The sequence below is a fragment of the Cygnus olor genome, chromosome 1 (assembly GCF_009769625.2).
Source record: "Cygnus olor isolate bCygOlo1 chromosome 1, bCygOlo1.pri.v2, whole genome shotgun sequence".
Taxonomy (NCBI): Eukaryota; Metazoa; Chordata; class Aves; order Anseriformes; family Anatidae; genus Cygnus; species Cygnus olor.
The window spans coordinates 94,968,454-94,982,548 of NC_049169.1; the positions used below are offsets into that span (position 1 = coordinate 94,968,454).

Below are 14,095 nucleotides of genomic sequence, written 5' to 3' on the forward strand. Positions count from 1 at the left end.
AAATGGGGTAGCAGTGGAGGAGACTATTTAAGCCCGAGTTTAATATCAAAAAGAAAATCTTCATTTTGTGGCGCTAGAGAGAAACTTTTTCTTCATCCTTGCCACTACTGCCATTCTGCATCTTCAGCACTTCTTTGTTACTACCTCAAAGAAAAATCCTTCCTCCTGTCTTAAGGATTTCTCCCTTCAGGAGCTACTGTCAGCTTTGTTTCCACCTTGAACAACAAGGCTTTCCAGACCCTGGGAGGAGAGACTGAGTGAGAGAAAAGAAATACTATTTTACATACTTTCCAGCAGAAATCATAGAAAATCAAGCTGGCCCACATCTTTCAATTACAACTTTTTTCTTCAGGATACTGTGGTTTTGGGGTTTTGTTGTTAGTTTTTTGTTGTTAGTTTGTTGTTGTTGTTGTTGTTAGCACTGTACCTGTTTCTCCACTTCCTCACTTTAGTCTTTTCAGATTCAGAGCTTTCTTTTCCTTTCTTAAGCCATAGCACTTCCCTGGCACAATTCTGTGGGCCAGCAGTAGAGAAGGTTTCAGCTGTTGAAAGCTGCAAATCAGAATAATTACCACCAAGGACAGAGACAAAAACAGTAAAGACAGAAAACAGATCAAAGTCAAGAAGAAATTGAGGTGTTCAGGAGCCAGGACAGCACAGCACATTTGGACATTGACAGGCTGCAGTGATGACGGTAGTCTGATGTTCTGGTAATTTTGTTGGATCAGACTAGTGTTCAGAAATGGTCTGCATTAACGTTCACTGGAGCAAAGGAGTGTGAATTAAGGTCTCATGTAAATAAGCAAAAAGACTGATAAGGAACATAAAGAAAATCAGGCAAGGCAGAAAGAAATTTAATCTTCTTGGTCCTAGAGTCTTATTATTGACTGCAGTTTTGTGTGGCGAGGAGTACTGTACCTTTGTCCCACTTAATTTTTAAGTTCAGTTTAATGTTTTGATGCTTCTCAGCAGTATTCTGAGGTTTTCAATGTGCTATCCACAGTAACACTCTGGTTTATTTTTTGAGTAATTACCGTTGATCTAGGAATTAGTGATGCATGTGAATAGATAACATAGGTATATTTTAGACAAGGAGATAGAGAGGAAGAAGTGTTTGTGTAAAGGAAAGAATTAGGCAATGTGTAAGCAGTATGAGGCCTTGGATGTGTAAGAAATGGTGCTCAAACTTGACGCAAAGGCCAAATGAAACTAAGCTGGTGTAAATGTGCAGATTTGGCAGACTGGATGATTGCTGCATGAACTGAGAGACTTGAAAAATGAAAGATGCAATGGGGTAGAAGAGATTTAAGAAGAGAGTTAGCTATCTTGTTAATAATAAAAATGCTACTTTAAATTGTCAGAATTACAGGTGTCTGACATTCCTACAGGAATTCCTTCAGAACCAGAAACTGGACAGCGGGATTCTTTTGCTAGGCAAATGTCATTTAAGATGTTATTAAGAAGCCTTGTGAGCAACTTTCAACTTGAAGCCTGGGTGTCCAGGAAAAAGCGGGGGGCTCATACAAGAAGGTAGGACGGAAATCTGAGGATGCCTGAGAATGGGAAGTACTGCCACAGTGCCTCTTTTTACCTTTTTGAAAATACTACTACAGACAATGGAATTTAGGAAGTGAGACATGCAGTCTGTGGCGGGACATTACTGAAAACATAAATTTACCACAAGGAGTAGTGAATCTTTATTTCTTCTTCCTGTCCTCTCAGTAACACATTGGGAACCAGGATCCCATGACAGAGGAACTGACCCTGAGAAAGGCCAGATTGTGACAGAGGATGACATAGATGGAGAAATAATGCATGGAGGCAGGGGAAAGGTGTTGGGGTTTGCTGGCTGCATCAGTCAGAAATGTGGTGTGCATTTGATGGAAATGAGGAGAAAGAGAGGGATAAACTGATCGTGAGAGCTGAGCCTGAAGCCTGAGACATAGTTGAAGAAGTTGCCAACAAGGTGCAATTAAAGGCACTTCCAGTGAGTGCACATTTCTACACAGCAGCAGAGAAAACCCAAAGCCATTGCAGTCTTTCTGGAGTCTGAACTTTCCCTGTCTTCTGTGTACAGAGAGCACAGATCTGGGCTTTGCCTGTGGTTTTCAGTGTGGGTGATTGCAGACCCATTTTATGTTAATTATCATAATGTCATCAGATATTATTTGACAAAGGCACAGTCTGTGATCTGCTCTGTTTGAAGTGGTTTTACTCAGCCTGAAAGTCCTTGCTGACAGCAGATTCCATGCTAATAACTTGTTCAATAAGAAGTGCAGGAGTATAAAGCTGGGTTTTAACTACCAAGGTGCAGACAGAAATTATTTTTTTTCAGGAACTTCATTTCCAATGATGACATAAATAGCAGTGTGCCGGAACCTCAGCTGGTATAAACTCATAACCCGGCCTGGGTCTGTTGACTTCTCGCAGAGCTGCCATGATTTTGTCCACATGAGAATTCTCCCTACTGTGTCTCCTTCTGTGTCAGCTGAGGACCCTAAATCTTGGGACCATACACATGGCACTATAGGCTGCACATATATGAGACAATCCAATTATCTCTGGAGCTGAGATTGGTTCTGGAAAAGTGTGATTCTCTGTGCTACTGAGAGATGTGTTTTACTCACAGATAAGTGCACACCCTAGTAATGAAAAAAAATGATCTTGTCTGGGAATTTGGCAGGTAAGTGGAATTAAGGATGAATTACATTATGTAATGGTCTTGCCCGATGTATAGGGCATTAAAACACACTAATTCTTTCAGAGATAGTAGTGTGCGTCACACTTGTAAGTGAATTTCCTGCCTTGTGATGATCTTAGAGCCAAGAACTTGTTACATTTACAGTGAAGGAAAAATAATTTCATAAGTTTTATTTGCATCCTTTGTAACAAAATACACTAATTTTGCATATGGGGTTACGTGATAGAGAAAGCAAAAGTATTGGATAGCCTCACTTCTTGTGTGGGCAGATGCAAAACTTCTCCTACATCTACCTTGCAAATGCACTTTATTGTGACTGGCTGTTCCTCCTACTGTTTCAGTTCAGAACTGTAATAGAGTTCATCCAGTCTACCTGGAATATGACTGACAGGTCTGCCCAAAATATGATTGTATGAATGCTTGGAATTGCAGGCTCTGTAATTTCAGCTCTTGCTTTCAGCATGCTGTGAAGGACAGGGCACAGTGGACATTTCCTAGCCCGTCACATGGCAAGTCCTCTAGCAGAATGGCACAACATGGTAGGCTGGCTCTGGAGATAAAATTTATAAACTTTGCAGCACTGAAGTGACATGATATGCTTATAAAGCCGCTTCCTGGTTGTTCTGTGGTTGAATGTTGTTTATTCCTGGAAACACCCACACACCTGAAAGTCCTGATGAGAACACGGTTTCTTTCACCTAACTCCTGCTGGAGGGTAGGTAAGCCTGAGGTGAAGCCCACATTCGCAGAGTCCCTCTCCCTTCAGGGAAGCTTGCATTTAATAGCAAGACTGAAACAGGAGGACCTGACTTTGGGTTCAGAGCTGTTGTGCGCCATTTATACACATGTAGGTAAATAAAATTCTACCCATGTTTCAAAGTATTCCTGTGGGGGTGTTGTGTGGGAGGCTAAATGCACTAAACACTTCCCTGCAGCCTAGTCTGAAATTCTGCTCCCCATGCCTCCTTGGATTCCTGCCTCAAAGCCTTCTGCAGGCCATGCCCATGCTGTGCAGTTGCTGAGAGTGCAAAGCTCCCCTAGCTGGCTTTCAGCTAGCTTCAGAAATGGCAGTGGTATGCTCAGAACAGCACAGCACAGCACCTAGCCAGGGCATAGCAGCCTGTTTGTGCACCTAACTGCTGCCCTGTGGGGATGAATGTTTCCACCCAGTACAACGTGATGGCGTATCGGCTTACTTGGAGCTAGTTCTGGAGTCACTAACATATGTGGAAGGCACAGTTTCTGCTGGTATGAAATGGTGTGGCTCTTTCAAAATCAGCCTTAACATCACTAAAATGCGTGATGTTGCCCTGCTCTGAGCTCCTGCGTTGGCCACAAAACTTAGGAGTTTCACCCTGTGATATGCTGTGTTTATGTTCTAGCCTACCTCCCAGCAAGGCTTCTCTTGAACCATGCTCCAGATTGTGCAAAAATACTGGGCTTACTTGGAGAAGTGCACTGAGGGCGTATGATGAAAAGTGGGGAGGAAGTGACTCAGAGCACCGGATGAGCTGAGACAGATGTTTGGTGAGAGGGAAGGAGTGGGAACTTGCAGATGAGACCTAGCTCCCCTCCGTGCTGGAGTTCCAAAGTGTTGGAGTCAGCCCTTCTTTGCTTTGGTCGGGAGGCAAATCTTGCAAGACGTTGCACTGAAATAAGTAATTAAGGCTCTGCTTTCTCAATAGGAAGATGTTTCACTTCTCTGATTCCTTAAAGTGCTGAAATCCCTGGTTTGATGGAAGGAACAGGATATGGAGACATTTCCAGGGTGTTTTCTTATTTCAGCAATAGCTGGTAGGTACAGAGGTACATAGCCCATTTATGCAGTGAATGAAGTTACTTCATTTTCTTAGCTTGAAGTTGGTATGAGAAGTGGTCAAGCATCCTGCCATTATTGCATTATAAAGGGAAACAGAAACTAATTTCTAGTCCTAATAATAATTATTAGCTAACCAAGCTTGGCTTCTAATCCCTCTACCCTTCTAAAAACTGTGCGTTTTTTTTGTTTGTTTTTCTTTTGTTTTTGTTTTTCCCAGACTACATTTCACTTCACCTTCAATTTCCATTTTTCCCTCTCTGATTATTTGTTTGAATCAGAGGGCTTCATCCTCGATGTCACTAAAATTGCAGGCCTCTGATGAGCTTGTGGAGTTGCCTCTTGTCTGAAGAGGTTTTGGTACAGCAAGATGTTTTGTTTGTCTGCCACAACTTTTTGCCACAGTAAGAGCCCCCTTTAGAACTAAGAGCTTTTTGAGAGGTGAGGCATGTCTGAAGGGCAAGTTGGTCAAACCGCTACGGTGTGGGTTTTTTTCATTTAGTGCAGCTGCTGAGATTCGCATTCTGTCTGTGCCTTGGTTTTCATCTGTTAAATAAGGATGGCAACAGTCACCTGTTTCATAGGGAAGTGTGGTGGGTGCCATGATGACAATCCTACCCTCAGGCAAATGAGGCTGCTGTCACCAGATAGCCGTCTTTTTAAGGAAATCCTGCATGCTGACAGGATATGAGTTTCTGTGTAATCCTGTGGTGGACAGAGTGACGAAAAGTAATTATTACAGTCATGTGGTTGCAGTGTGGGGAGTCTTTGATTAAAGGGGTGATCATGGGGAGAATGACGCTTGATGTTTTCTGTTCCTTAGGTGAGAAAAACGTAAGAGGCGATTTCTGGATTTCTCACAGGTAGTTTTCCTACTGCTCTTTAATTTGCAAACCACTTTATTAAAACCTGTTTTGGAATCTAGAAATCCACATACCCTAAGTGTGAACAATATTTAGGTTCTTAACTTCTTAACACAGGAAAACCGAGGGCAGGCATGTGTTCTTTTATCTCCCTCCGGCTGCAGAAGGGCTAGTGTTGGAGGTTGTAGTAAGAGAAACATAGGTCAGAGATCAACAGATTGAAGAGAGAGCCAAATGCCATGGCCTGGTAGATTCTGGCATGTTAATCTGAAGCTGTAGTCTCTGTGAGAGAGATGAGATCAGTGGCCCCATAGATAAAGTGGGGAAAGGTGACCAAAAAGTGCCGATTGTTTTTCAGTCTTGCACTTCCTCTAGATGCATCAAGAGAGCTTGCCAAAGACAGCTCTACTGCCACAGACAGTTAGCAAGACTCAGGTTTGCCATTTGGAATGATTGCCACAGAACAAGATGAAAGAGAGGGAGAGATGGCATCCCAATTCAAAAGCTGGGATATTGAGGTGAGAGGCAAGAGAAGATGAGTGGAGCACATGGTGAGCCACAGTGCGCAGAGCAGGGCACCAAAACAGAATTGTAGGTACTGTGACACTGCATCAATGTCAGCAGCTAATAGCTGTAACTGCGACACAGTTGTACTGTGCACCTGTTTGCCAACAGTCTCAAGTGCGGCTTTCTGGAATTTGGTGGAGTGGTGGGACTAGAAATGGGAAAGAAAGCCCTTCTTTATAGGATCACCACCATCAAATTAACCAAAAGCATTCATTGATATTTCTCATCCTGAAAAGGCCAAACTTCTCAAGCTATACAGGAACAAATTCATTGGTTTTAGTGGAATTTTTGCCTAAGGTTTGAAGCAAACTCTGTGAAATAAACTGACAGGTTATTTTGGCTTGTACACTTCCATACCCTCAAATAAGAAATGCCTTTCTGGAAGCTCTAATCCTTTAGTTAGATAGCTATAACAGCATATAAAGAACCATATAAGTGGAAATACAGGAGATTAAAATGTGATCTGATCACAATGTGCAAATATGTGGGAAACATGCACAAGGGAAAAGTGCAGGTGGCAAAGGACCTTTTCACTGACTGAAAAAGATGCAACACCCACCAAGTTACAGCAAGTCAAATTTAAACTGTAAATCAGGCATGTATTTTTAACAGTGAACATGACCAAGTGTTTGAACAAAGTACCATAGGAAGCGATGATTACCATGTCTTGATGTCATCAGGTTAAAAGCTTGCAGCCTTCTTAGAAAAGTGCTCTACTTTTCTAGCCTAGGTTTTCTCAGGAGAGAATGAGTACTAGCAGTACCTCTGTTGAGATGAAGAACAGGCTACATGTGACATTTGAAACACTCTTTATTCATACCTATTCACTCTTCTTTAACACCCTAGTAAATTGTATAGCAGTGATGAACCTAATCTGTACATAATTAAGGGAAGTTATGTGTTGTCAGCTTTAGGTTTTTACCCTGCACTATTCTTCATTTTTCCAGTGAAAAACAGAGAGCTATAGTGGGAAAGGGAGACTGAATTGAAAAATAATAAGAAACTCATGATTTCCTCAAGGCTATGAAAGACCTGAATTAGGATATTATCACTGAATCTTGTCCTATGCTTTTCCTCACCTCATCTCTGGGTGTCTCCTTCTCAAGGGTGCAGGTAAAATAACCCCCTAGAAACTGAGACAGAGAACAGTAGCCATTGTCTCTGTTCCAGCAGAGTACATTTTACTTTCTGAAGAAAATGTTATTCCATGAAAGAGGATTTTCCTAGCAAAGGATCTATGCTGTGATACAGGTCACACTGAAATGAGTATCTTCATATACAGGCATCAACCACAGATCTGGGAGGTCTGGAAACCTTACATTATTCAGATATATTATTCAGAAGTATTATGCAGATAATGCCTGTGCCTTCTTTTACCTCTAATATGATCAGCTCCTGTGTCACCTACTCTTTCAGAAAAAGGACACAATTTATACTTCATACTTAAAATTGTGGTCTGCTTGAAAAATATTTAGCATTTGAGGAGTTCCCCCCCACTCGGAATTTTCCTTAGGTTTCAATACTGGGTGTAAGTGGCAGGGTTTGGTAGTGGGGGTGCTACAGGGGTGGCCTCTGTGAGAAGAGGCCAGGGGCTTTCCTGTGCCATACACAGCCAGCTCCAGCTGGGTCCAAAATGCAGCAGAGAGGAATTGCTGGGTACTGACTGTAACCTCACCTCCCCCTGGGCCTCTGTGGGAGGCAGAGGCATTGGGAATGAAGTTGAGCATAGGAAAGTGGGGAGGAAAGCTGTTCTTTCAATGTCTGTCTTCTTGTTTCCCACTACACAAATAAGTAATTAAATGGTTCCTTTAATTGATAATAAATTATTTTTGCCCAAGTCAAGTCTGTCTTGCCCATGATGGTAATTGGTATGCAGTCTCCTTTTTTCTGTCTTGACCCATGAGATTTCTCATTCTTGTTCTTCCCAGTTTCTCCCCTTGTCCCACACAGGCTGAGGGGACTAAGTGAGCAGCTGGGTGGACATTTATTAGTTAGCCAAGTCTAATCCACAACAGTTGTGTTAAGCATAAAATAATTCAGTTATAATTGGTTTAATTAAGATGTGCAGAATCTAAATGAGTCTCTGTTGTAACTCCAGAAAGACCAGCTTATTTATTTATTGAATGATTTTTCCTGATAATCTCAATGTTTTTAGTTTGCAGGATGGAATTTCCTGATTTCGATGTGCCGTTCTTTACACTTTCTGAGAAAGGGAAGAGACTTGATATGGGGGGATCGGAAAGGCAGGAAGTAAATCTGTCTTTTCCAGCTTTGCCACTGATTAATTCTGGTTCTTTTCTTTTTAGAAGTGAATTTTTAAAATGGCTTGTGTCAGCAGAGAAGCTCAACTCCCCAGGCTACGTGTTGTATGCATATAATGCTTATGTAGTGATGCAAATGCATGTACTGGAAATCCACAACAAGTGGGCTTCTTTTATGTAAGCAGACTTGCTAAACTAAAGAGTTATTTTTTTTTCTGATACAGATATGTGACTAGGAATCAGCCCTGCTCCTTAGACCGGAACAAACAAGGCCTGTCTGGCATGGGGAAATAACAGCCTACGGCTGTTAGCAATATAGGGCTAAGAGCACAAGTGGTACATCATCTGTATGAATCTGGAAGAGAAAGTTCTGCCAGTCCTGAAGACTGAAAAATCATTTCTTAACCCATTGGCCACAAATCATATGACTACAAAAGAAATGCATTTGCTTAGGTGGTTTTGCTCTGTAACAATAATGGCTAGAATATGACATTTTAAAGAACTGTGTGGTTCCAGAAGCTGAGGCAGAAGTACTATAAACATCACTTAATTTGGGAACTTGGCAATACTGAGAACACTTTCAGTGAAGAAATGAACAAGATGGAAAAATTCTGGTAATTACAATTAAATTGGCTTTTTATGTTTTAATCAGGTCACATTTTCTAAACTACATACTGGTGAATATAAGTGGTGACTTGATATTTGCATCTCTCCAGTGCTGGGCAAGCTTGTCTGAGCAGCAACAAGAAAGAAGCAGTAAGTTAAAAGCTCAAAAATAGTAATTTGTGCACTAGCAATGACATGTTTTCTCACACAGCTCTGTTCTTTCTTTAGAAACTGCTGCTGCAGGTATTTAGGATGAAAATGCTAAAATCCTTACGTAGAATGAAACAGCACTAAAATCCAGGAAATACTGCAACTTCAATTTTGATGAGACAAAAGCTTCCCACTTTGGGATTGTTTTTGAAACCTTGTGCTCTTTGATTATGATAGCAAATTATGTCTGAAACTCTGAAAAGAGCAGCTGTTTACCCTGATAATAGCTATAAATTCTAACACTTACTAATGAGTGTGTTACTTTTGTCAGTAAGGGTACAGCAGAAGTACAGCAGTTTTCTTCCCAAAAAATCATTTTGTTGATATATTGTTGTGATTCAAATCACTGATTAAACTGAGTACAACTTTAGATTAAATCTTCTGTGATTAAATATTCTGCTTGTTTTCAAGGTAGGTTGGGATGCATATACTGTTTACATCATTATTTAGAATAGCTGAAGTTTCCTAATTCTCTCTGCAGTGACTTGGTTCAATACTACTGTCTAGAATATAAAATGGCATATACAGCTAATGCCTTGAATCACAGAGGCTTTTTAGCATAGATTATTTGATTTCTGTGAGAATCAAAATCTACATCTAAATCCAGAAGGATCTGCGTTAATGTTCAGAACAAATTAAGAAAGGCAATGGAGAACACTGCAATGTGGAGTTCAGCCCAGGTTCTGCACCGTACATATATCCCAGATCTTTTCACTGGTATTGTCTTTATGTGTAAAAATAATTATCTGAGAACTCAAATCATGTGACCACTTTGAAAATAACTATCCATCAGACAGCTGAAGTAACTAAGATTTCCTGCATTGCTATCCACATTCAGCATGGACTTTTTACCTGATAGATTTAGCCATCCATACCATCTGTGAGAATAATTCTTCTGCAAACCTACCAGCCTTCTTTTCTCCCTGGCTTGGTTTCTGTACTCGTAAACATGTCACAAGGTCCTGTTTCGCCAAAAATACTGAAAGACCAGAAGTGACTTTACAAGGAATACCTCATATGTGTTGCATGGTTCTACCACTGTATCTACTTATATTCCACCCTACTTTTTCAGCTACTCTGGCAGTAAGATCTAAAAGATTGGTGTTATATTTCCTCCTGTGGAGAAAACTGTCTCTTTTTCTCCATTCTACCCCACAGGTTTATTTAGAATTCACAGCGAACTGAATCGTTGTTTTAACTCTTTCCCAGATGTCTCAAAACATAGTGTCAGATAGTCCTATTTGTTTTTCTCATTGTCCAGTCTGTAAGACTAGACAGTTTTGATAATGTACATTTGACCTGTGGGTAACTTCAATTGATTAAAAATACAGAAAACACTCTAATTGCGCTTTCATTTTCACCTTGTGGTCAAACAAGATGATACTTCTCTCTTTCAGAAATACATTTTAGGATGGAATGAAACATGTTATTCAGGCCAAAGTAAAAGATTTAATTTGTTCAAGGGAGTGGGATTTGTATTTTTAAAAGTATTTTTGAAGGTCTACTTTCTGTGAAACTTTAGGAGAAAGTCTGCACTACTCTATGATTTTTTATTGAATGTAATTACTTGAATAGGTATAGCATAATGATTGGTCATCATTATTTTAGGTTTATTTAAAAATATTTCAATCAAAAAGTTTTATTTTATTTAGACTGCTGTATTTAAGACTCCTGCAAAGATTCATCTTTGTCTAAGAAATATAATATCATTCTTCTACATATTTGACAACAAGATAAACAGGAAAAAAAATTCTCATTAAATGGAAAAAGAAAATTAACATGATGAAAATTGTTGCTTGCTCCCATGGCATGAAACATGAAATAAGCAGAATTGAGTTCCTTGTAAGGATGTACTTGTATTACCTTGGAAGTACTTGACAGCTGTGATTTAACTCCCTGTTCTCAAAAACGACAGTAGACTAAGTTTGCAGTTGCTCTCAATGAGTGTGTACAAATGGGCCGTGTGTTTTCCCAGTTCTATGGAATAGTAAGGGATTTGCTTGCTCAGGTGGTTTGTAGCCCATGTGACAGTGAATATGAGCAATCCTGACACTACATTTGTCTCCCTATCTGTAATTTCTTGCTCTACTCAGTCCAGCGATCCTGAAAAGAACCAAAGCTATTTGTCTGGAGTAAAATGCATGAAGTTATGTTAACTAGACAGTGAAGCTCCTCAAATGGTGCACAGTGGGCTGCTGATACATCACAGAAAGTGAGCAGGTGGAGAAGCCTTACCAATACCTATTTTACACATAATCTTACATTGCTTTTCATGGGCTCTCAACATTTCACATTCAAGTTCTTCCCATACATCTTTTCCTTCTCTTGCAAAGATACTCTCAGACACATACACTGAAAACCTATGTGGTTTTCAAGTCCATCTCTGAGGCACAGCTTTTACTGTGACATTGTATTCATAGAAGTTTCATAGAAGTTCCATAATTATGTATTTGTCTGGGTGTAATGGGCTACCCCCTTGCAAAACTTGAGATTCACTGGTTTAGAGGGTTGTTTGTGCTTGTCCTGTCTCATAACATGTTCCATTTTGATGACACTATCAGCAACATATGAAATGAACAAATTCTTCTTGATGCAGTTTAAGATAACCTTCTGATGCACAGATGTTAAGTAAATTACTTAATAGGAAAAAGTTAGTATGCATGAGTGGAAATATCACATGTAGTAAAAATTAGCAAGGGCTGTCCAGCCTTTTGATGGAAGACAGATAGTAGTAAGTGAAGATTAGGCAGGCCCTACTTATTTTTCCATAGTGACACTGGCTGCATTGTGAATATTTGCAACTTCATCCTGCAGATTTGGCACTGGACAGTCCCCCATCACTGAAATCATGCCAACTAGGTGGTCCTTTTGCACTGTTGGTCAGACTAGAAGTTGTAGATTTTGAATTCCTTCTGCACAGAGATGTGTAGGGCTCTCTCCAGGCTCGTTGTTATCCATAGTGAAGGACAAACCAGTGCATGCAAGAACCAATTTTGGTTGTGAATGAAGGTCTGGATACAAGCAAACTGTAGATGAAACATTATGTTCAGTTTAAGCACAGCCCTCCAGACCAAGGTGCTTTTGCTCGGCAGAAGTTATGAGTGACATGCAACCTGTTTTACAGTCCTACAAGAAGCAATCAATTTTGTGGCTACTGCAGTGATGCAGGACTCACACCATCTACTCTCTTCCCTGCTCTGTAGATATGCCTACACTACAGTCCCCAACAGGGACTGCATTCATTGTAATAAATCTAGATGCAGCAACAGAACCAGACTTCTGGATAGACTTAATGAAGCTCACCCCTTTGCAGTTAGTTTGCCCTGTATAGTGGTTAGGTTCCTACCGGCAGGGAGCACTAACAGGCCTTACTAGCCCTGATTAGCCTCACCTGAGCTTCCAATTCCACTCCCTGCCCATAGGCCAGGGAGCCCCATTCAAACTCCGGTAGGGGCCTTTGCTTCCTGCTTGAGCTGTGGTGTGGGAATGCCAATCTCTAACTTGGTCATGCCCCTGCCTCACTATGGGCTGATTTCACAGCTTGACCTGTGTTGTCACCGTGAATATGTGTGATGCTTACTGGGCTGTGTCTGACCCCGGTTACCTTGATCTCATCTTACCTTGGCTTATGGATTGACTTTCTAGCATGACCTTGGACCAGACTTATCACTGTGAACTTGATGATCTGGACTCTTGGCTACTGTCCCCAGGACTGCTCTGCTCACCTCTCTCAGGTAGCTCGGGATGAGCCGTGGCTTTTGCTCTGCCAGCCTCACTGTCCTTCTGTCTCCCTGTCCCTTGGGGAGCAGCTGACTCTTGTTGCTCTGTGACACCTCTGCCCTTTAAATTTCTTGTCCTCAGCCAGCACAGGGATCCCACAGTATAGTGGCAGACAGAATTTTTTCCTGACTTCCTCAGTCTCTTCTCATTCTTCAGAAGGTGACGTGACCAATTGCCCTAATTTAAAATAATCATGATTTTATTTCCGTGAATGTGCAAATATCTATTTTGTGGAGTGTTATTTTTTAATCTTGGCAATATAGTGAACACTCCCTTGCCTCAACAGAGATAAAACTGTATCTCTCTCCCCTTATGGTGATTTATGGGTATATTTCAGTATGTTCTGAATATCATACTCCATAGCAATCTGTATGTCAAGAAATATACTTGGTATATATTTCAACGTTTCATATTTATTTTATCCTCAAATGACAATAGTAAACATAATCCATTATTAGCCTTGAGTGAGGTTAAAATCTAGTTAACAATTGCTCCTCAACTTCCTTCTCCTAGTCATCCAATAGAATTGGTGGTTTCTATTTAGAGCAACATTTCCAGGATTCCTGGGATGTCTGATCAAATGACAACATTCAGTGCCATATTTCTGAATTCTCTATTGTAGGGAAGCATTTCAAGGGGGTTGTTCAGTATACAATGTATCTTGTTTCCCCCTGTTCCCTTAAAAAATGGAAGGAAATACAACATATTGAGATAAATATCAAATTCCTTAATATATTCTTTTGGGAAAGGAGAAGAAATAAAACATAGGTCATGAAGAAGAGAGTGAGAAAATGGTTGAGGTATTTTCTGCCCACATCCAATGTACTGTTCTATGCTGGCGCTCAACTCTGCAACATCAGGTACGTATGAAGTCAATCCCATGGGGAAAGGAAGGAGTAACATTGCAGAACATATTATCTGACTACTGTAGTCCACCCCTGGTGCTGCATAACACTTATTGGGTAAAGAAGCTGACATATCTCATTTCTCACAGGAAATTGTCTTTGCTGTTTCTCCTGCCAGTTTCCCGTCACGCTTTATTCATGCCTCCTGTCTGTGGTGTTATTTCGTATGTTCTAGCAGCCTGACAGAATGTGGAGTGTGTCACAGCAGAATGCCGTAAATGTCCTTCCCTCCAGGCAGAGTAATGTGTGGGGCTGACAGGGACACTTACTGCAGGATCATCTCCTGGACAGATTAGGGTGGTTCAGTCTTTCTAGTCCAGCTCAGCTCATAGCCATGAAAGTAATATATTTAATCATTAGTCAAATGGAGAAAGTGGTTATATTTC

At 40.7% G+C, this 14,095-nt stretch overlaps 1 protein-coding gene and 2 long non-coding RNA genes across 4 annotated transcripts in view; 2 read left to right on the forward strand and 1 right to left on the reverse strand.

The window, feature by feature from the left end:
• LOC121076257 overlaps window positions 1–14,095 on the forward strand; it is a 118,750-nt gene that overhangs the window by 86,895 nt on the left and 17,760 nt on the right. The gene's annotated exons all lie outside the window — the stretch shown is intronic.
• Window positions 1–14,095, reverse strand: part of CD200R1 (CD200 receptor 1) — a 55,264-nt gene that overhangs the window by 22,178 nt on the left and 18,991 nt on the right. The window lies entirely within an intron of this gene.
• On the forward strand, window positions 4,072–9,394 carry LOC121076268. The gene is made up of 2 exons (XR_005823432.1): window positions 4,072–4,495; window positions 8,433–9,394. It is a non-coding gene; the product is annotated as an uncharacterized LOC121076268 (long non-coding RNA).